The sequence below is a fragment of the Lissotriton vulgaris genome, chromosome 4_1, assembly GCF_964263255.1.
Source record: "Lissotriton vulgaris chromosome 4_1, aLisVul1.2, whole genome shotgun sequence".
Lineage (NCBI taxonomy): Eukaryota > Metazoa > Chordata > Amphibia > Caudata > Salamandridae > Lissotriton > Lissotriton vulgaris.
In genome coordinates, this window is record NC_141691.1 from 679,898,538 (window position 1) to 679,921,407 (window position 22,870).

A 22,870-nucleotide genomic window follows, 5' to 3' on the forward strand; every position below is an offset into this window, starting at 1 on the left:
AGAATGGAGCAACATTCCCATGCCTGAAGGACCCCAGTCAGCGGTGAAATGCGGGCCCCTGCTGCGCGGTGAGGGGCTTGGGGGGGGGGGGGTGCACGACCCTTCAGGGACACCCCGGCCTTTCAGGGGTTCCCATTTCACTCCAAGGCTAATGAATACCTGTCAGATATGGCGACTCTGGGACCCCTCATCAAATTCTGCAGGGAGTGGGAGTGGGGGTGGGGGCGGTTGCGTTACGCCATTGACCCCCCCTTTGACAGATTGGAGGGCCCAGATCTTTCCGGAGCACCAGCTTCAAGTTCACAGTAGACACGGGGGAGCCCCTTCTCCATCAGCCTAAAAACCTCCTCTCCCAGAAAAGGGGGCTTCCCACTTCCTTTTAGCCCAGGGGCCGCGCTCGGCAGCCGGGGGCGCGTCTCGGCTCGCCCCCGGCCGAGCTGGGCGTGCACGACTCGAAGGAGGAGGAGGAGTGTTTAAAAGGCCCTACTACAGCTGGGGAAGGCGGAGTCGCCTGTGAAGGAGAGAGACCAGCTGAGGCGTTGCAGCGTGCAGACGGGCTGCAAGCCTCCTAGATTTTACTTTACTGCTTTTAAAGTCCTGATTTTTTTTTTGAATGGAGCAGCGGGGGTACTCAAGACTGGCAAAGCCGTGTTTTAATCCGATTTTTTTTTAACTGATTTGTTTTCTTGAGGGGAGAGGAGGCGTGTTTACTGCTCGGAGGAACTGCCCAAGGAGTGGGAGAAAAGTCCTGGGAAGTAGGGATTGCAAGACGAGGCGGCCTCTGCGCGGCGTGGATTCTGCGCCCAGAACGACAGGTAAGCGGGCAAGCCCAGGTGTTGAATGTTACTCTATTGGGGGTGGTGAGCGACTGACTCGTGTTAAGCCCCCCCCCCCCCAAAAAAAAAGACACACACAACTACATGTACCTAGCAGGGCTGGGGCATGAAGAGAATGTGCGTGGAAGTGTCGCAGATCCTGCGGCAGCCCAGTAAGGCGAGGGGGAGGGGGGGGGGGATTTATTTATTTGACATGTGCCTCCTCAGGTCCTTTTAATCTTAAATTAATTACGCGTATTGGGTGCTTGTCCCGTTTCTAATCGATATTCTCTCTAGCTAAAAGTCGTACATGCGCGTTTCTCATCCCCGCTCTTCTCCCAAGTAACCCCCCACCCTTATTTTGGATTTAGTGGATCCATTGATTCTGTGTTTAAAAAAAAAATGTTTAAGGCCCCTATGCCCTCCTTGCATTAGTGACTATTGTGAAAGTTGTGTATGTGTTATACTATGTATATTTGTTTTTGGTATGGTGTGAGAGAATGGCCAAATAAGCACAGCCAACTCTGACAGCAGTCTGTGTTGCCCCCTCCGCACAGCGTGGACAGAGCCACCCGCCAAATACCGTGTCTTCCTCGGTTTTCAGTGCCATGCTCTTCATACGGTGCTCTTCATGTGGTGATGGCATGACCTCTGATGTGAGCCACACCTTTACGCTATGCTTTCCCGGGGTGCTGTACATTCCCTCCCGCGTGGACCCCGAACCCACTGCCATGCATTCGCGGATTTCTAGCGCCCCAATGCCCTCCCTCTTACTGCTGCTTTCTTGAGAACTTGGTGAGGCGTCAGCGAGTAACATCCTGACTCTGCCCTCTCCCCTCCTCCAGCAACGCTCTGGGCTGGAGACTGCACAGGTTATGAACTTGTCAGTCGTCTGCGGAGCAGCGAGCGCTCGTCTGTGCTCGCGCCCGCCCCTCCAAGGCCCGCACATGCCCCGTGTGGCAGCCGGCCTAGAGTCTCGAAGGCACCATGGGCATGGCCGCGGCTGCAGCCCAGCCTGCCTCCTCGCACGGCAGCTTGTCTCTGCTTCGCCTCGCTCCTTGAAAGCGCTTGTCTCCGCCCTCCTCCAGGGCACGCAGGCCTGGCCGTGCAGCCGAGGGACGGGGCTGGCCTGCCCGGATTAGCCAAGTTCACAGCTTGTTGTCCACACGTGAAGGCGGCCGGCTCAAGACAAGTCTCGGGCGCGGCGCTCCTCTGCGTTTTCTATTTTATTTATATAAAAAAAAAAAGTGACACCGATTTGCAAATGCCGTTGGCCACTTAGGGCTGAAAGGTATTTTTGGAGGGGAGACCTTTCCAATTCCCGAAACAATTCACTTATTAACTTGCTCTAGAATTATGTCGCAGGGACATTTAAAAAACGCAGCTGGGTCCCTGTTATTTTATTTTTTTATGCTGTTTAGATGGAAACGTTTATTTTGAACGGTCTACTTTTATTTGGCTTGATAACCAACATCTGTTTATTTTCCGCGTAATATTTGTCTCGGTGCCTGAGGGAGGAACTGAAACCATGCGCCACTGCCGCCACACACAAGCTTGAGTGACCTGTACAGGAAAGGTGCATGTGCTTTCCGCTTGTTTGTTGACCACAGTAGCCACGACTCGCGGCTGTACTATTTCCTCTCCACCCCTCCCCCCATAAGTACGTTGCGAAATGGTTGTGGAGGTGGGGTTTGCAGACAGATACAAAAACTTCGTGTGCTGCCCAGCCCTGCACACTCGGAGGGTGTGTAAACAATTATTGCTTCATTGCTGGGACGAGCCCCCTCCCGTCTAACGCAGTGGCCTCGTGATATTACTCTATTAAATGTTTTTTTTTTAATAGAGGGACGGGGGGCTGGTGTCAGTCTCTGCAGGGCTTGGAAGCTGGGTGTTTCCCCTCGGGGTGTTCCGGTGGCAGGCTGCACCGGGTCCTGAAGGGTGAGTTTCAGCGGCCCCAGTAAACCGTATGGTCTGGTAAACGCTGATTCGGCATCTGGGAAGACGGATTTACCTGCTCTGTGTTGTGCTTCCGCGGGTTGGAAGCATGTGCCTGTGTGTACGTCAAAGGGCCAGTGACTAAGGCTGACCAGGCGCCTCGCTCCCCCCTCCCTCCCCTTAGAAAGGGGGAGGAGGGAGGCGTTGTCGGGATGACCTCACCACGTTCAGCCTTGCTCCAGGACCTCGAACGCCCGAGAGGAGTTTTATTGCACCATGCAGTTGTTTCACCTTTCTTCTACCATGTGAACACGGTAATGCATAGCTGCACGTCGAGGCTACGTGGTGTAGGCAGGATTTCTTTTGAGTGGAGCATCTTCAAAGTCATGGTTGGCTTAATTTAGTTAAGGGGGCCTGTGCAACTTGCCTCACTGAACTGGGCTTTCTTCTCTGACGAGCCCTTCACAAAACTGGACTGTTCCAGATATCCGAATACAAAAGGTTTGCTCCCCTTTTGATGAACTCGCACCAAAGCAGCCAGGCTTGTGGCAGCCAGAAGTTGTTGGTGATAAATGCAGCTTTCAGTGACTGAATGCAACGGGTGGATACAATGTTATTAGACTCTAAGTGCGCAGCCTGCATAGCTTGTTCAGTTTGCTCAGTCCAGAATTGACATTACACAGTTACAAGGTTTCAACCAGAGAATATATTCTGATGTTATGCATACAGTTTTATGGCTAGTCTATATGTCAGGTGCAGTTTTACTGATTGTACCGTGTGTGTGATTTTGGTAGGTGAGCGGTGTGACTGGAGGGCATTGCTGAGAATGCATGCATACCTGAAATTGTAAAACACACTACAAAAAAACGAAGGGCAACACAGTAATGCAAAAACTATACATGCACTGTTTGACCGGGGGTGGGGGTGGGGGGGGGGGGGGGGGGTCTCATAGCCATGGACAGGTGAAGCTCTTACACGTTGATTGCAGCAGGGCACACTTCCATTCTCCAGTACACCACAGCAGCTTTGGGTCTGCTAGGCCGCTATATCCTGCTACGGCAGACCCGTGTTCTGCTACAACAAACCATGTAGCATGTGAGTGGAAGCCGTAATGACTTCAAATGGCAGCAACAGTGGATGATGGCAAGTATTGGCGTAATTCAACTGGAACGCATAAACATGAGTCGAGTTGAGATCCAAAGGGTTCACAGGCTCAATATTGGCACTGCACACAACCTATTTTCATTGTTACGGATACTCTGGAGCCCAACAGTGACCGGCTGCCACCCACTTCCTGAAAGTGCTAGCAGCACTAGAATTTTTTATAACACGAACCGCACAGCAGATCGTAGGATTGGTGCATGGTATTTCTCTGTCACTTTGGCAAAAAAATCTAAGTGACATATGCTTCGCTGAGGGAGAATGAGATGCCATACAGTTCTCATTGGACACAGCCAATGCCAGCAAAGCAAACCTCTATGTACAGCAGGATTTCCTGACATCCTAGGGTGATGTGACTGCACTTGCGTACACCAGATGGACTCGCGTAGATGGAAACATGTGTCCTACAGCCATTAAATGAAGTATACTATTAATGTGCTAATGCTGTGTGATGCAGACCTGTGCATAATGAACTACTGTTGGGTACTCTGGGAGAAACCACAATGTCGTCATGAGGAGCAAGATTAGAGTCTGGCACCTCATAGGTTTGATAAGAATACCCTCGCACACCAACCTAGTAGGTGTCATGCTTCATCATCGGGTCCCAGCCAGGTAGCCGAATGCTACCCGGCTGTGCTGCGACACCTGATTACAGTGGAGCTGGTTGAGGTGTGTGTGTGTGTGTGTGTGTGTGTGAGATGAAGTGGGTGTGAATATAAAAATACCTCCAGGAATCTACCGGTTACTTTATTCCTCGTGATCTGGGGTATATTTAAAAACAGGAGAGTTGGTAATGGGTTACAGATATTGTGTAGCTTGTTATTCCCCTATGTTGGTCAACATGTTTCAGCCCTCTAAAAAATACGGAGCTTTCTTCAGGACCTCTCAGAACAAAAGTCAGTGACGTGAGAGAAGTGATCGGGAAAAATAGCTACCACGTGTGAAGCTTTTTTAGCACTCGCGCTAAGGATTGATGCATATGCATGGAGGACTAACCATTTGTGAGTCCTCACAAATAGTTGCATACTTTAAGCGGTTTGTAGGCTCCTGTGGACCACATCTAGGTGATACAGCGGATATGACTTCCACAAAAATGTGACTAACAAGAGGCCCTCCCACCCCGACCAGATATGCAAGCCTACAAACTGCTTAAAGTAAGCGACTATTTGTGAGGACCCACAAACTGTTAGTCCTACATGCATATGCAGCACTCCTTCGCATGAGTGCTAAAAATGCTTTACATGTGGTAGCTATTTTTACCACTCACTTTTCTCACGTCACTCACTTTCGTTCTGAGAGGTCCTGACGAAAGCGCTGTATTTTTTATTTAAGCGGGCTGAAACATGTTCACCTCCATAGGGTAATAACAAGCTACACTATCTGTAACCCATTACCCACTCTCCTGTTTTTAAATATACCCCAGATCACCAGGCATAAAGTAACAGGTAGATTCCTGGAGGTATTTTTATATTCACACCCGCTTCATCACACATGCGCGCGCGCACACACACACCTCAACCAGCTCCACTGTAATCCGGTGTCGCAGCATTTGTGTACCTGGCTGGGACCCGACGATGAAGCATGACACCAACTAGGTTGGTGTGCGAGGGTTTTCTTATCAGACCTGAGGTGCCACACACACTAGTGTCAGACAGCCATTCAATTAGGCTGTCCTCTTTGGTTACAAAATACTTCAGGGACATGGACGGCCGTCCTACAGTCCTTGCTCTCTTAACTTTCGTTTTTTGAGGAGCAAGATTAGTGATACTGTGGTAACGCAGACCAATCACTTCATCAGATTACAATGCACTATGATTTTTTTTGTAGTTCAATCTCCAGTCAATACCACCATTAGAGAGTTGTTGGCCCCCTATGTTACCACATACATGGATCAGTGTGAATTTTTAACATTACATCGCTCTTCACAATGATGATTCTCAGCCAAGTCAACATTTTAACATTCACATGTTTTTAGATTACAACTCTCATGTCTCTTAACTTTTTGATTCCTCCAACCACAAGACCTTCTTTCATGTCTTGAGTGGAAGACCTGGTGAGGATAGTCCTACATTTTTCTTCCCACTACTTGAAGTAGCCATGCTTTAGTGCTTGTGCTTGTCAACTCAATTAAGTACCTAGAATTTCACTGTTTAGAATTTATAAAAATATTTTTCATCCTCATTTGGATATTGGTGTTGATTTGGTCCCTTTTATATCCTTCTACAGACATGTTTTTGTTTGTTCTTTGAGATCTTCAGCATGAGATGGCACATTAGATGAGCATTGTGTCTTACCACCTCCTTGGCCAGGTTATCGAGGCCCGGATCCATAAACTTGTTCTTCCTTTCTCTGCCTGGGTCCATGATGGGAGAGTCCGACTGGTTTCTACTTGTGATGATGGAGTGATATCAGAGGATAGCTGTGGATTCCTTGCGTCTTGTTTCAGGGAATTGTTAGTGTACTTTCGGGTTGTCCCAAGTTTCTTGTGTGTTACTCTTTCTGTTCTCTAGGTATTCATTTGCTCACTCCAGGTACTTCCAATGCGGGAACACAGATACTTGATGTTTTGTGCATGTGGTACGGTACTTATAGAGTGTTGTATTTACCACTTGCGCTGCATAACACATTTTTGTATTTTAACACATGCCGTAAATAATGATTCTGTGAAACATGGCAAAAACTCATAATCAAGGTTGTTTAACACGCATCATTTACCAAAACTTCTGTAATAGTTATTTACCCAACGTGCAAGTCTCCCCCCCCCCCCCCCCCCCCCCACCTAACTCTTCATAGTCTTGGTGTTAAAAACTACAGTCACTTTTAAAGTAAGTCATCACAAGGATAACACATTAATAATATTTACCCCTTAGGCAAATCTTTCTAGAAGGCCATAGGGTTAGGATTAAAAATAACTATTTGTACAGAAGTGGAATTACATCTCTGCATTCTCCTCCCCACCGCTCCTTACCCAGTTTTTTTTTTCTTTTCCCCCACATGCCTATTAACTGGAAAGTGCTGCTGGGGCTTTGACTTTCTTTATCGTGCATGCATCATTGTAGCATGACCATCCGGCATATTAGAACGGAAAAATTAAAATAGCCACCCGCATCATATGTACTCATTCGAGTGTTATGGTACATGGACCATGATGTTTGTACTGGTCAAGATTTGCTCGACCATGTCTGCATTTATCTTGGTGTGTGTATGTATATATGTTGCGTTGCATTGCAACATCAAATTGTATTTAACTTTATTTGTATTACGTTGTTATAACCCAATGCTTGTGTGCGTTATATGAATATACCCAGGTTTACACCTTTCGAATGTCTGCCATACTCTTGCATTTAGTCCCGTGTTCATGTTCATGATTGACTGCCGATTTATGTTCCTGACATTGGTTGTTGTATTCACGTGATCAAGCTTCTACAGAGGTGAAACGCGTTGTGAAGAAACAAAGCGGTGAATTTCTACGAATACGGAGTCCTGCATTTCTCAGTGTGCAATATTTTGCTGTTTCAAGAGTAATATGTATATATACATATAAGATTGCAAGCCTTTTGTCTGTCACTGCACGTGTGCAGTTTGAAAAAGGCAGTTCAGCCTCTCCTCTTTCAGTTAATTTCTAAACCTAATTTTCAGTAGAGTTAATCTTTTGGTTCTAGATTCTTTATTGTACAGCAAAACCAGTGTTTACCTTGCAGCCTGTGTCGTCAGAACACCTCCTGGTCCAGAATATTGAAGTCTGGCAGTAGAAGTAATGTTAGCCAAGGTCATCGCGAGGATCTTCTTGTTGACGTTTTGTGTTATATTGAGCGGTACAAATTGGTGCTCACCCGGTTTCCTGGCTTTAGAAGTATGATGAGCATAGCCTCTCTGTAAAGGGGGGGGGGGGGCGGGGCGTAGCATGCCTCTGTCAAGTGACTCATTAGACACTTGGCGAAGTTTGTAAGCTTTGGGAGTAGGCCTGGTAAAACTCTGTGGTAAACCCATTGCTGCACAGGGCTCTGCATGTAGGGAACCAGCTTCCTAGGACCGGTTTCTGGCATTACAGCAGTCTTCAGCCAGGCTTGCTTGAATCCAGTGGCAAAGTGAGCAAGGGACTCCCGTCTGAGCATTCCACCCCCGTTTTGTACCACTTTGTTCCCCATAAGTTGGCAGGGTATGCTCAGACGGGAGTCCCTTGCTCACTTTGCCACTGGATTCAAGCAAGCCTGGCTGAAGACTGCTGTAATGCCAGAAACCGGTCCTAGGAAGCTTGTTTCCGGTCCAGGGAAGGCATGGCTTGGCAGTTCGGGCAGGACTGTTCCCATGAGGCACAGGGTCGGACTGATTTGCATATGGCCATGTCTGAACTGGGGTGGCAGAGTGGTCTAAAGAACGGTGATGGACTAAACCCAGATCTCTTGACTTGGTGTGAGTTTAATTGGTTCAGATGCTCCGTCCATCACCATCACCACCCCGTTTTGTACCGCCGATCTTACTTCATACACCTTCAGAATTCTCCCTTGACTTTAGGAAAAAAGACACTTTGATTTACTCCTCCCTAGATTATTATTATTATTATTTTTTTTTGCTTTGCTTTTTGAGGGTTTCAGAGGTCTTGCTTGCACTTTATTTGCCCAGGTTTGTTGGTCTTAGTTGGTTCGTGAGTCCTCTGTTGAATTTGTTACTACGGTACCAGCATGTAGTTATGCAGATGTGCTTTAACATTTGTAGACTACACGCATCAGACCCACTAATGTTGCACATCAAGCAACACTAGAAAGATGGGTGTGGCAATTTAATACATAACGTTTAAGGATTTACTTGTTGCTTCAGTCCTATAACTCTAGATAGAAACTGCCTTGCTACTAAAAGAATTTTAACCAACTCGATCATTAATGGACAAATTTCCTGAGGCAGGCAAGGTCGACCATAGCACAGCCCTTTTCAGTGGATTCCAATTCTTGTGCCAGACCAAAGGAATTGCATCACTGGCCTTTACTGACCCAACTGTGTTTTTTGTTTTTTTGTTTGTGTTTTTTTGTTGGGTTGAAAAAACAAACACATTCGGGGCTTGTATAGAGGCCAACCATACAGTGCTCTTAATAGAAAGCTGCTTTACCCTACAGCATTGTAATTGCATTCAGTAGCCCAGCCCTTAAATTATGATGGATGCTTCCTAGAACAGCCTTTGTCAGAGCAATCCAGCAGTTAGTGCCAGGTACACGTAGGTTCATTGCAGTTATCAGTCTTAAAATATCAGAAAAGTGCTAACTATTGATCTGCACAATTGTCACTAAGGGCAGGGTTTCTGTTATACGTTTGACCCTTCTAAGTACTTTCATATGGGGAGGTTGTAGAGAATCCCGCATGTCTGTATTGGTCGAAAGGTGTCCAAGGCTAGACTGTCTGGCGCTGCAGCCCTTCCATTGTAGGATATTTTGTATCTGGCCAAGGTCCTCCAGCATCACCCTTATGGTTCATACACCCCCCCCCCCCCCCCCCCTCAGCGGGCCATAAGCTTTTGTAATGGAATCCCCCCCATGCTGATGGTATGCAGGTATCCAAGTACATAACGTTTATTGTACCCAGTGGCTACCAGGTGCAAACGTATGCATGATCAGTCCCTGCGAAAACATTCCTTGTGTTTGTGTTTTTGTTGTTGTTGCTTTTTGTAAAATTACTCCTTCAAATAGACTAATTTCAAAATTGATTTTGACCTTTCTTGCTTGTAATGCTTCTCAAGTTACTCCTCCTAAAGCTGCCACAATTGATGCAGAGACCTAAACCTCATTGGAATCATATATGTATAATATATATTATTTACCAAACGTCCCAGCTTCTGGGGGCGCACTCCCAGCAGACTGCACCATCTGGTTTACACTCGAGAGACTCTCGTTGCTGCTCCCCAGAACAGTAACTTCAGACGCATTTCAAGGCTTTAAAACTCTTTCTCAAAGATCGTTTGCATATTTGACTCCCGCAGGCAGTTCCGTTTTAAACACTTCATTACATGCCACGCCCTTAGTGGGCCACGCATAGTGCTCGCTGTGCATATTGGGATAGGTAGTACCACTTAGAACCAAAGTATGACCTATAGTAGGTCCTGCAAATGGTGCAGCCTGCTGGGAGTGCGCTGATAGAAGCTGTGACTTTTGGTGAATTATGTATGTGTGTGTGTATATATAATCTATCTCAAATCAGAATGGGATCTTCCTCCACTCCCCCCGCCATTCCCCAATCAACCGCTTTTTATTGTTGACTTTAACAGACAGGTCTGCTGCTTTTGGTGGTCAAACCACAGTGGTTGTGCAAGCTGGAAATGTAATATCTAAATGTTGCCAGTTGGTTAGGACTTGGTCAAAACCAGCCCTAGCTGCCAAAGAACTGATGTGACCCTTTGAGGTCAGTGTGTTCACAAAGTATCATTTACCTCCAAGAATTCAACCGAAAGTAAGTTGGGCTTGCAACTGAAATATTTCATCCTGCCAAGGTTACATATGTTACTTTTAAAGTGGTCCTGACATCATGGTGGAAGATCACTCGATCTTGGTAAAATTTGTACTGTGTAGTCGGTAATATGTTCATGGCTTATGTACCTGCCGCGAAGGTCTGTTTAACATATAGGTCTTAAGGGTGAATTCTGGAGGTACTCTAATTCAGTTGAGTTCCCTCAAATTGAGTAATTCCTTACAATGGAGCTACATAGCAAAACACTGTTGTAATCGGCTCTGCAGAATCTATTGCTTGACGTTTAAAAAAAAAAAAAAAAAAAAAAATGATTTCAGACTTGATTCTGTGCTTTACCTCTCGAATACTGTCCATTAGGAATGACCGTTTCTCTATCCTGGCTGTTCTAATTGCTGCCAAAATAATTTTGTGCGATTTGTGTTTTTATAGGGATGTTATGCAGATGCTGTTCTCACTCTGTTCAAAATGCGTACTGTCTATTGATCAATGTGCCACTGTCAATTGTTTCATGCAAAGTTATTTTTTTTTGTTTGTGAAGAGAAGTTGTTTAGTCATACCCACAAAAGTTGACTTTCTCAACAAAGTATTCTGATAATATTCAAGTTTGACCTGATGCCCTTTATGTATTGATTTAACTCATTCGTTCTAGGCTGCATAAGCGCAGTTAATAAGGACATGGTCTGGATTACCCCTTTGTGCTTTAGAAATAGTTTTTTTTATTTACACCATATGTCTCACATTTAAATTTACTTGTTTCAGGCATTACGATTACTGGACTTGGAGGATCCGTAATATCACCTTGTTTCATATTTCACTATAGTCATAATACATTATATATGAGGTATCCAGTGCTGGTTTCTCTTGTGGTTACACATTTGATCTTGCCAATTGCACTAGTGAGTAGTGAGCACACAATAGGGAATGGTAGCAATATCACAACCAGACTATTGAGAAACCAGATATAGAGGAGGTAAGTGGATTTTCTATTAACTCGGCATCTACATACCTCGAAGAGTATTTATTCACAAGGTATGTTTACATGGATTTAGTATAGGGACATCTGTGCTGACTTCTCTTTCGATTGCCTCTTGATATTCTGGTCATGATTTTATGACCATTCAATATTGTGTTCTCCGTATTACCGATCTACAGTCTTTCTTGGGTTCGCTAGGGAATACCAACATTTTATATCCCTACGATAGTTCAAGGAATAGACTTTGCAAATGTTCTTAAGGAGGTCATGAGCTAAATGACTAGCAATCAAATACAGAATTCTGGGAGTGCAATGTAACCGAATCAAAAAGGTGTTGAATAGTACATTATATATTGAGTCCACTATCGTAGAAGGCAGTGCAAATACATAAATTAATGTGCCCCCCACCTTGTGGTCCCTGGACATAGTTTGTCTATCTCTTTGCTGCAATTTCTGTTTACTATCATTGTGTGAAAGTTGTTCCCCCCTTCTTTTCAGAATTAAAATGTCACCATTAAGTCTGTGTTCTTCTTCCATGAGCAGGTGTGTTAATGGTGAATCCTTGTACGGTCACTTCTTACCCTCCCATTCACTCTTTGGAAGGGGGATGTGTGTGTGTGTTTCTCCTTTCTTGATTTTTAAGAGCTCACATGAGCGTATGACTGCAAAGGAACATTTCATATTAACTTCATGGAATTCTTGAATCCATAATACTGAAACCAGTGGATTAACAGAACACTGACACACTTGACATGAAAATGGAACTTGACTCAGAAGTGCCTTTCTGTGGTGTTGTAAATCTATTGTTAGTATTTGAGAAATTTGATGCTAAAATGTTCCATTGGTGCTTAAAGAAGTTAGATTTTAGTTGTATCTGGATTGTTAATTTGCTGACTCCAATTAAAAAAAAAGTATGTGATCTATATACATATGTGCCAAGCAGTCATGTTCTTTTGTTGTCCATGGTAGATAGCGTAAAAAAACAAGAGTGCTAGGACTGGTGGTGGGCATCCTTCTCCTTGGGTTAATGTTTTCAAAAACAAGTTGGATGGATCGGTCTAGCAGAATGTCCGGCACCACAGGGGTTTGTTAGAAGAACCCTCACACACACCAACCTAGTTGGTGTCCTGCTTCATCATCGGGTTCCCAGCTGAGTAGCTGAATACTACTCCGCTGTGCTGCGACACTGATTACAGTGAATGTCCATGGTAGATATTCATCTCTGTTGTGCGCTTCTTGACTGGCTGTCACTTTTTTTTTTTTTTTTTTTTGGGACCGTAGTTTCCCAGCACAGTATTGGGGGTAAAATAAAAAGGATATTATGGGTCCAAGTGGGTAGGTGTCCAAAAGAACCCCTTGCAATAAACTAAACAAATATGTGGCAGGAATATCGCACCCATTACTTTCTTTGAATCAACCTTTTTTCAGTACACTAAAACTGTGCTTGGCCAACTACCACATGCGGGCCAAACATGGCAGCTTCAGAGCAATGTCTGGCATCATTCTGGTCCCTACTGCAAACTTTGCAGTACCTTGGGGCCGTATGACCACCCTCTTCTGCGCATAACTAGGAAGTCTGTATGCAGAGGGTGTTGGCCTACTAAGCAGGATTGTACACCAGGTCTAGCTAAGGCCAAGTATTGCGGCCTACCGCAGCTATGCCCAATAGGAATTTTTAGGCATTAAAACATGATTCACTGGGAAATGTAAAGCAGGTTCTTGAATTAAAACCAAAAAGCATCTGAAATTTGCAAGTAAGGACCCCTATCCATTGTTCATGCAGTACTTATGACTTCCCTATATTTATATCAATAAAACTTGTAATTAAACAGAAGCTACTGAAAACTAAGAAATTGTACTACATTCAAATTGTCAAAGTATTAATGTGATCTGTAAGATCCTTTTTAATTGCATCTGTTTCATTGAGGGAAAGTAATGAGCTTTGCGTTTGGTTTGTATTATGGTCTGTCTGCTGTGCAAATTATGCTGTGGTGCTAACCATAACTTGCAAATTCCATTAGTCTTTCATGAATGAGAAATTTATTGTTCAGTTACTAAACTTACAATTAAAACATTATACAATTCTTCTTACATTTCATACATAAAGACCACATAATAAAAAAACTTCATCAATGTATAAAACAAAGTATAAATAAAACCATCCTCAGTGACCACAGTTAAGCAATTTCTTCTCCACTATTTCTATAAACTTCAAAAGTCTACCCGTAAATTTCAAGCTTTCTCCTTGTAAACTGGCTGTGACTGCTTGTCGGCATGTTTGTATAATTTGACTATTAAAGTCAGACCTTTGCATCCTCCTACGTTCCTCTATTAGTGCTGGGCAGCTACAGATAATATGACAAATGTCTTCCCTCTTGTCATAACCGAGGCGACACACCCTCTCTCTACTCATCAATATCCATGTAGGGGCGCCTCCAAGAAATTGGCTATTTCCAAATCGGAGATTCATAATCTTCAGCTTTACCCTTTGGATATTTGAGTCTCCTAAATATCTTTGGGGTTTTAGCATACCATACGAAGCAATAACTGTGCATGCATTGTAATAGTTGGTGAAGGGGAACCCCTTTTTAAGTTATTCTGAAGTAAGGAAAATGCAGCAATTAATGAGTTGTTTCTCTCTGTAGTGCAGCGCACTTGTTTTTACCCATGCCCCTATCTATTGTAACACCCAGATATCTATATACAGTGAACGATTCTAATACAGTACCTTCCATTCTCAATTTTGGTCATACTACCAATCCTCTAGTCACCAGCATTGTTTTTGTCTTTTTTAAGTTGATCTTTAGGCCATGAGTGGAGGCGTACTGTGCACTTTTATTAATTAATCTCTGCAGACCCACCTTGGTATAGCTTATTAAAACCAGATCGTCTGTATAAAGTAAATGTGAAACATTAAAACCTGCAACAGTCGGATTGAGAATTAATTTCACTAAGCCTTGTCGAAATCCCAGCTAAATTAAAGTTAAAAAGGTTGGGGCCAAAACACACCCCTGCTTCAGACTGTCCCTTATCACCATTTATTTTGACAAAACTGTGCCTTGGCCCAACCTTACTTTCGTCCAAGTATTAGTATATAGCAATTGTATCGCTCTCAACAAACTCTGTGATTCCCATTTTCGTTAATTTGTTACAAAGAATATTTCTATGCACTGTCAAAAGCTGAGCTAAAATCAATAAAACATAAGTGACGGTTCATTTTACGGCTTCTGGACATTTCCATTAAAAGAACTAGCATTTGAATATTACTAATCGTTGATTTTTTTTCGGAGTAAATTACTGGCAGCAACCCAAGCCGTAAACTCTGTTAGACACTTAGCGAAAAATTTTGCTTCGCAGTCCATTAAAGCTATAGGTCTATAGTTATCAGGATCCGAGACTTGACCAGCTTTGTAAATCGGAGCCAAAATTGAACCCCTCCATTTTTCTGGGACTTCTTCCTTCCATAAAACATTTTTTTTTTTTAATTTTTTTGAAAACCTTTATTGTGCATGAGGAAAAACAACAAATACGGGCCTACAACCAACCGGCCGGCCACGAACAATCCGTTAGCACAACAGCGTACGTTATGGCGACCCAGTACTGCAGCAGAACCGCAAACATTTAAAGGAAGAAAAACTGGAGGATGTCGCAGCACCGTGTCACAGGATGAATGAAGGTTAAATTTTAAAGTTTTTTGTTATGCAACTACCGAAGTCAGGCCGTAGTGTTCCGTACTGATAAAATAAAAATTAAGAACAAGGTCCATGCAGGTGGGACATGACGTTGGCAACTGTATCAAGCAATTCGTATATCGATAATCAAGTCCCCGCCAGGCAGGATGGTTACACAATAGCTATGCTACAGAGTAGCACCTAAGACCCAGTCACATTACCACTGCCACCCTACACCCAGCACTCCCAAACATGGGCAAGAAAGCTAAAATCATAGAGGAAACAAAACAGGTCCCATAGAAACTAACAAAAATGAAATATAACCCCCCACCCTACACACATGCAGAGGCTATGGCCTACCCCCCCCCCCCTAGCAGCGTGCCTGTCGCCCTATAAACCCGAAATTTAGGAAGAAGAAAAGTCGGAAGAAAGGAGGAGGGACAGCAAGAAAATGCAGAAAGAAGGAAAAAGGAGACAAAAAGAAAGAAAATTGTCACTCTTGAATATAGGGAGGGAGAAAAGGACAAGCTAATCTACCACTCCCAAAAGAAGAAGGTGGGGAGGAGCCAACTTGGCATCAGAACACCCGGGACCCTCGGCCATCCACTGCGTCCCACACTGAAAACCTCCTACTCCGAAAGCAACAGTGCTGTAATAAATTGCAACAATAGAAGAGATGGAAGAAGTCATTTCACGATGTGCTCACAGCATATTCAAAAGCAGTTCCAATCCCTGTTCAGCCCACACGGGAAGCCATAGCGTTATTAATGACCCCAATCACGGCATGGTAGCGGGCACATGACAAGGCCAGTCACTATTAGTAAAGCATTCACATTTAGAACCCCGGGCCCATACAGAACCGCCCTCCCATCTGCAAGGAACACAACACAACAGTACAGGATAGTCGCAAACTCAAATGGGAAAAAGGCTGCAATTGCAAAACAGTCAGCATAGCAAAACGAAAAATAGTCCGGGTCTCCGCCAGCCGATCAAACAAGCCGAGGTGAGGGGCCCCTTCAACCCTGGCCTGAACGACGAAATCTCTCCAAGCATGACCGTCTCAGCGGATACATGTCCGGCAGAACAAAGGAGCAAAATGGCCGCTCTCGACATGGAAGGAGCAGAAGAGAAGAAGACGAGCGTTCCCAGTCTCCAACAAATTCAGCGGCCAGGATGACGAACCCCCCCTGCCATGCAGGAGGACACTCACTCCGGCAATTTAGAAAGAGGGCTCCGAAGGCTACACCCTCAAAGGGGGCAAACAGCTGGGAGAGCGATAAGCGGAGCTCTGGTAGCAGTTGTTCAGGCAGAGTCATAGTTCCCGGAGTGAGGGGAGACTTTGTAGCAGTAGCAGCGTCGGTAGGGAGGCACGCAACATTGTAACCAGGGACATCTCGATCTTCCGCTCGCACTTGCAGCAACACTGTATCCATTGTAAAAGCACACGTAGGCAGTAGGGAAACAGGCAGCCTCGGTCGCTTTAGGGAAAGCACAGCTTCATCGATCTTACCTCCCAGTTCTTGAGCATTGCGCCGCCATGTTGCTCGTAGGTCTGCAAGGGCATCAAGGATATCACCACAGGTCAGGTCACTCTGTAACACCAGCCGATCCGCTTCGCACAGTGTCGCATTCGGATCATCGCCCGGGTCCATTGCAGGCAGGTCCGCGCAAACTGGGAATAAGGGAACAGCCCTCTGTCCATGCTGGAGGGCAAGCGCCATTGCCTTCTCTCCCGCGGATCCACACTGGAGGGAGGGGGGCGACTCCGTTATGGAAGAGCCATCGTCCCACCACGGAAGGGCAAGCGGCTACCAGTGCGGGGGGCCATGCACAATGAGAGCCCTCTCGTCTCCCGTGGGTACTGATAATGCGCGACTAGAAGGACGCCGCAAGATGGAGTCCGCCTAGGATAGAGGCAGCGTAGGAGTGGAGAGCGAGGAACAAAGGGATCCCGTTTCCCAGGCACACACTCCTCAGCCAACTGGAGTCGTGCCTCAAAGGACAGGATAAACTCCATCCATCTTCCGCAATCGGGTCAGTCCCAAACGCCGGCACCTCCACAGCCCGTCCGCCCGGCTAAGAGCACCAGGGACCTGCGGCGGCAATCGGCACAAGGATCGTGGGCAGCCCCGGTGATCGGCTAGTTCCCCGAGTTTTCATCCAAAACGGCCGGCGGAGATCGCAAATGAGAGCGACTGTCATCAGCGCGGTCATGTCATCGTCCCAGCGCGGTGTAAGCAAGGATTAGTGCCAGGATATCAATGCGAAGCAGACGGCTTGGGGAGCCGGGCGCTCACACGTCCGTCCCGTCCGCCATCTTGGCTCCTCCCCATAAAACCTAATTGAACAAGTTTGACAAGTTCTTTGCCCAATATTGTGGATTTTCTTTAAATAGTGCTTTAGGGAGGCCGTTTGGCCCTGGTGCACTACTCCTTCTGCTAGAACTTATAGTTGTTTCCACTGTTATCCGCTGGATCTTTTGCTGGGTGTTTTTTTCTTTCATGATCATTGACCTTTGTGTATTCTACTGAATTTACTTCTGTTGGCTATATTATATTTCTTGTGTAACCGGTCATTATCCTATTCGTCTTTTAATAAAGAAACATACCATTTTATTTTTTAATGGTTCAATTAAAGCTGAAAGTATGTCCGCTTACACCATCTTCAAAGTTTGTATTGAGCAGGTCTAGGGGTGCCAGTGCCCATTGATATCATAACCTAGACATTAATTATGCTCCATTTGTAGTAGAACTAAGAACATTCTAATCCCCCACAGTATACTAATTTCACTTAACCTTATCATGTAGCCTTTATAATTGATTCCTTTTGCAGGTTCTATGCGCGCAAAGAGGTTTTGCTCAAATGGTATACTTTTTGCCATTACGGTTTTACGTAGCCCCCAAGTAACATCAACTTTGTATTTTATGTACAGCTACATACATGATACAAAAATAGCATATGCAAAGTTTTTTTCCTGGGTATAATGTCGATCAAATGTAAGTCGCACATTTTACTATCTGCTCGTCTACACAATTTTACAACTAACCATGTAATGCTTGGTTATGCCAGGGCTAACCAGTACATTGTCCAATTCTTCACCATCCCTGCCACAGCTGTGGCCGGCTAATAAGTAATTGTACAACAGATTAAAACATGAGTAACAATAACTTCTGAGCATGGTAATATAGTTGTGCATCTCTACATTGTATGATGCATCTTTAATTTTCTGACCCCCTTTAGAATTGCGTAGTCTTGTAGCATGAATGCAAGCTACGTGTTCAGTGCCACATATAGCGTGTAATATTTTCAGGGGCTACTCATGTTTTCCATGGTGTCTGTGGGAGGTACGGTTTTATACTTGCATATATAACGGTTGGTTATCCGCTGCAACTGTCTTAATTTGATTTGCTATTATGGGAGCACTAATGCAGGTATGATTGCTGCTTCTTGGGTTAAGCTGAGCCAAGTAATATAGACTGATTAATTTTTCTAACTCTTTTACAGACTAATATCCCGAGTAACATGGCGGACTTTTTTTAAAATTTATTTAAAAAAATTGAGTACTATTTAGAGGGTTTAGTTTTCTCGCGTTTGTCTTAGTCAAATGCTATTTTATTATAATGCTGTAAAACGTCCTTTATTTTATGCTTTTGCACTGTGACCTGTATTTTATTGTGTTTTTAATATTTATCCTGTTCACTTTTGTGGCTCCTTTGAACCAAGTCAAATTGTATGACCGACATAAGTGCCTACAAGTTATTGTGTCCGCCTTGGGCATAGCACATTATTTTAATATCTCCCTACCTTTTGTGTTTGTAAAATCAGATGAAGCAGACGTCTGATGTGATGTTTGGTATTCTAGAATATTGACTGCACATGCACTAATTGGTACACATGCTCTAATGGAGCGTAACTTCAGAGTCCTTCTTTTCTAAGCTAGTACTGCCATACTGATTCAAGTTGCATTCTGCTGCACTTTAATGTTTTGCCATGCTCTCCGCTCCATTGTGTCCAGTTTCTATATTTGCTGTGTTGGATAGGTCTGTGTATCTGGTTTCTTGGCAGGAGTATTGCATCAGTTTCTTGGATCTATTAATGGAAGGCTGGTGCAATATTACAGAGTAAATATTGGCCTTCGCCCTCGTGCTTCATGTTGTACAGCCAAAGCCCTTGAACAAAGCTTTTCTCTTTTTTTTTTTTCTTGTTTTTCGAACTAAACTTGGTGGAAAGCAACGTACAGTTTTAAGTGAGTTTCTTGAGTGTAAGTAGTTTTTTGCTATCTGTGCGCTGGTGTTGTGTGTCAGTGCGCAAGCCTGGACAAATATGTTGTTTGTTGAGTCAGTCAATTTATCTTTATTCGATTTTTCTTTTTTTTTTTTTTTTTTTTTTTTTTTTAAATCCTAAAAGAACGAGCATAAATACATAGCAATTCATCAGAGCACCAGTTCATACATAATTTTACAAATCAACATATTTAAAATCACAATATACAAACGAAACATATAAAAATATTAAAAAGAGACTCTCCGAGAAACAAAAAATTAAAATTTGAAAGGGAAGACATTCAATGTTCAGTAAGGTGCCTAACTCTAGTACGGTTCTTATTTATCCGTGCTCCAGCAACTAAGAAGCTAGCCACGTGGAAGGCTACTTTTGCATTAGGAAGGAGTTGCAAAAACATCAGAGCTGGTTTAACCTGAATAAAACCTTGGTTACGCAGGATTGGAAGCAAATATTTTTTTCTGATATCAATATAATGTTCACAAAACATAATAAAGTGTGTCGTGTCCTGAGTAGAAAAGTGGTCACAGTCACATGGTTCAGCATCAACAGGTCTGCTCCAAGTTTTATAATTGCCTAAGATAAGATGGATCAGATCAAAACGAAATCTCGTTAAAAGGAAACGATGGTATGGTTTAGTTACCAGGAAAAGGTATGGTTCCATTCCTGGGCCAGATGTCAACATACAATGTTTCCTTACCGTGGATTTTCTTAGCTCTATAGCTTCCCTCTCCAGAACATATAACTCAGTCAGGGTATTTTTTTATTGTTTTAAGATCATCCTGACTTAAGTCTGGGGAAGAAAAAAGCTCCGGGCGTCCGGCAAGAGTCAACTGCGTTTGTACAAATTTTATCCACGGAATATGTAAGGCTCTATCCAGGGCTAAACAATCTTTTAAGATAATATGATTTAATGTAAGCTCCTGGTTGAGCCAGGTTTTCATCCATCCAATAACAGGGGCTAATTTTAAAGAGTCCATTATATAGCCCAAACCTAGCTCTGCATGTAATGCGTAAGTGGGAGTCGATTGGGGGACTGAAAGCGGAGATCTCAGAAATTTATTTTCTACTTTCTGGATTTTATCGTGACTGGTATACCCCCAAATAGCGGAGCCATACTGGGCAATGGACACACATTTTGCTTTGTAAACTTTGATAATGCTTTCCATGGGACGGGCACCTAATTTCTTAGCAAAACCAAGCAACCCTGCTGCCGCTCTAGCAACAGCGTTGCTTTTAACGGAATGCCCTTTTCATCAAAGGTCACACCTAAATATGGGAAAGATGGGACTCCTAACCTCTTTCCCTGTACAGAAAAATGTTTTTGTCTTTCTTTTCCTACCTGCGACTCCTGCAATCATCACATGGGATTTCTCTGTGTTAGTTTTCATGTCCAACGAGGTCATGAAATCTCCAAAGGATGAGAGGAGTTTATTCAGGGCCACTCCGGAGCGTGCTAGTAGGACTGCATCGTCCGCGTACAGGAGGACGGGTTACTTTGTCTCGCCTGCACGCGGAATGTCGATGTGAGATGCGGCCATGACTTTCTCCAAGTCGTTTATATAAAGAGTGAAGAGGAGGGGGGCATGGATACACCCTTGCCTAACCCCCTCTCAGAGTTGAAATGGCAAGTGCATCTTCCTTCCCTAGTCACTCTGACCGATGTCTTAAGCTCCCTATGTAGTTCCGCTAAGTATTCGACCAAAGGGGGGTCAATGCCCATGGCCAAAAGGATCCTCCACAGCTTATCCCTGTTGACCAGGTCAAAAGCTGATGAGAGGTCCATTAAGGCCATGTACAGGGAGCCCCCCTTGGCAATTACATATTTATTTAAAATTAGTTCCAGGTTTAGGCATTGGTCTATAGTACCCCTTTTTGCTCTGAAGCCATATTGTGCATTTGATAAAATGCCCTTCCCCTCTATGAGCTGGGTCAGTCTTCCTAAAAGGACTCTTCCCCAAGATTTTAAGGTTGAGTCTATAAGGAAAATTGGCCTATAACAGGCCGGATCTGTCCTTGGCCTTTTTTAAAAATAGGTACTATAGTAGACTTTGTCCAGCTAATAGGAAAAAGGAGCTCCCTAGTAACGTTAAAAATATTTGTAAGAATCTTGGTACTAAATTCTGGGGCATTTTTGAAAAAATCTGCAGGGACCCCATCGGGCCCTGGTGCCTTTTTACAGAGTGTATCATTAATTGTTTTCTTAACCTCCTCTGGGGTAAAGGGAGAGATTGTAGTCGTTGGTTGCGGAGGTGACGTCTCGCAATCTGAGGGGGTGTCGGGCGGCTATAGATATTACTAAAGTGTGTCACCCATTGATCGTCTGGTATAATGCAGTCTGCTCTCTTATCTTTTCCCACGAAATATGGGTGATTTTATGATAGTGCCAAATTTTGGGCAATCTCGTTATGTTTCGGGCAATAATAATTCACTCCAGGCCTCAGTTTTTATCTCGAGTTTCCTCAGCCTGATAGCGTGATTGTACTGCTTCCTCAGCAACGCTATCTGTACTTTGTCTCTTGGTTTGTTTTTTAAAGCCTTTAAAAGAATTGAGTGAGCCTTGGAGCAGTTTGAATCGAACCATCTGGGGCCCCTGATCCTATTTGCCTTTGTCTTTACAGTTAGGTCTAAGTTAACCTGACGGCAGATGGCGTCAAAAGCCTCAATCATGTTGGCACCAGAGTTCTTGTTATCCAGACAAATTGCAACCTCCCCCTCTACTTTTGCCAGGGTTTCCTGTAAAAAGGCGATAAGGGTCACTTGATCCCACTTCAGTCTTCGGTTCTGATCTTTTAAGACTAAATCTATAGCACATAAAGTATCTGCCTTTCTCGTTGAGATATGATCTCTAAAATCACAGGATTGTGATCACTAAACTGTAGTTTCTACCTTATAGTTAATGGCTTCAGGTAGAAGACTAGAAGATAAAAAAATATAGTCTATAATTGTGCCCGTATTATTGCCTACGTATGTCGGTAACCTCAGGCCTATAGGGCAACAAGATGACTCATACAGGTTAAAAGTGGCTAAGAGCAATTCCAACATCTGTCCACATGATGTGTGTTCAAAATGTGGTGGGGAGGAGTAAAAAGAAAAATCCTCTTGTTCCACGTGGCAATCCACTTGGCAAGGATGAATGTTGAAATCTCCCATGAGGATCACCTCGTACCCATAGGTACTATTCTCACTGTGGGTAGACAGGAATTCCTCTAAAGTTGCCAAATGCTCGTTAAGGGTTTGACTGACAGGGGAATTATAAAAGTTAACTAATAATATGGGAGAAGAATTTGGTATGGATAGTTCTACCGCTAAGCAGTTTGTTGAGTTAGATTTAATGTGTCTTGGCTTTCCTTGAAGATCTAATGAAATATATATAGCCAAGCCCCCCTTTGCCCTTCCTGCTTTACTAGGGTCTGCAGGTACGGAAAAATGGGAAAAACCACCCAGAACCAAGCTGTCTGATGTTTCTTGAAAGGCAAGAACATCGTAGGATCTAATTATGTCCAGCCAATTCTTGTCATTTAATTTGGCTCTAAGACCAGCGATGTTCCAACTCATAATTCTGCAAGCACCAATACCTG

At 44.1% G+C, this 22,870-nt stretch overlaps 1 protein-coding gene across 1 annotated transcript in view; it reads left to right on the top strand.

The window, feature by feature from the left end:
- Window positions 1-500: 500 nt before the first annotated feature.
- The window catches only part of GRB10 (growth factor receptor bound protein 10), a 582,611-nt gene continuing 560,241 nt past the window's right edge, over window positions 501-22,870 (top strand). The window contains exon 1 of the mRNA XM_086964958.1: window positions 501-815. The gene's annotated coding sequence lies outside the window, so the exon portion shown is untranslated. The remainder of the gene's footprint in view (window positions 816-22,870) is intronic.